Source organism: Trachurus japonicus, chromosome 6, assembly GCF_045865225.1.
Source record: "Trachurus japonicus isolate A0001 chromosome 6, Traja_1.0".
Lineage (NCBI taxonomy): Eukaryota > Metazoa > Chordata > Actinopteri > Carangiformes > Carangidae > Trachurus > Trachurus japonicus.
This window is the reverse complement of record NC_140912.1, coordinates 30,357,220-30,358,259: the sequence shown is the minus strand read 5'-3', so window position 1 is coordinate 30,358,259 and position 1,040 is coordinate 30,357,220.

Genomic DNA, 1,040 nt, shown 5'->3' with positions numbered 1-1,040 from the left:
GATCCCCCTATATTCACTAATGTCTCCCCTCATCCTGTCTTTTTTCCACTGGTTGAGTTCACTTGCTTGATTCTTTTCCTTTCTTTTCCCATGTTTTCTTTCTCTGATTTTGTCTCATTGCCTTACTCTTCTTTTCCACTGTGATCTGAAATACATTCCATTTAATTAATCAATAATGTGCTATCCCTTGATTACTTCTAAACTCAAACATTTTTCATGAACATGATCAAAAAAGACAAGATTTAGAAACAAGAAAGAAAAGAATTCAGAGCCATTTACCCCTTTTAACAGTATTATGACCACTTCCAGTTAATAAATATAATTTTCTTGTAAGTAAGGGAGAGCCCTCCAGAGCTGTTATGTTGTAACATGTTGTATGTGTCCTTTTAACCATTGTCCCCCCACCCACACCGTGGAGCTGCTGACCACCACCACCACCGACCCCTAGAATAAAACACCACTAACAGCTGAGTTTTCCTCCTGCAGCTGAACATCTGATCTGTGGTGAAGACGTAGCTACAGAGAGCTGCCACAGTGTCACGGTGCATTAATATAAACTCTGTCCTCAGACTGTCCCGACTGTCCCTGAACACCACACAGAGACAACATGGAGCTGTGTGACAGGTTGAGTTTTATTTATCATGATAATTAATACATACTTAGTAACAAGCCTATAAGTTCAACAAATCAGTATGCTACTGTGATTTAACTAGCCTAGTTAAATAAAAATATGTAGTTCACATTTTTTCAAGCATTATTTAATACCATAATATAGGCTATAGGGGTGACCAAAGGCCAATTTATTTACTTCATGTCTCAAATATTGTGTTGGTCAGAACAGGTTGTGGCTCGTATCTGTTGATTAAAGAAGTTGAAATATTTCCATGTTTGTCTATTCTGGGTCACATTAGAAGTCATCACATTTCAGGCCAAAGGTGAAGTGTTGGTGTTTTTACTGCTCTGTTCTCCAATGTAAACAGGGGTCACGTTTGACCCTTAACATTATTCAAGGCTTAAAGCCATCTGCCTGTTGGTTGCCA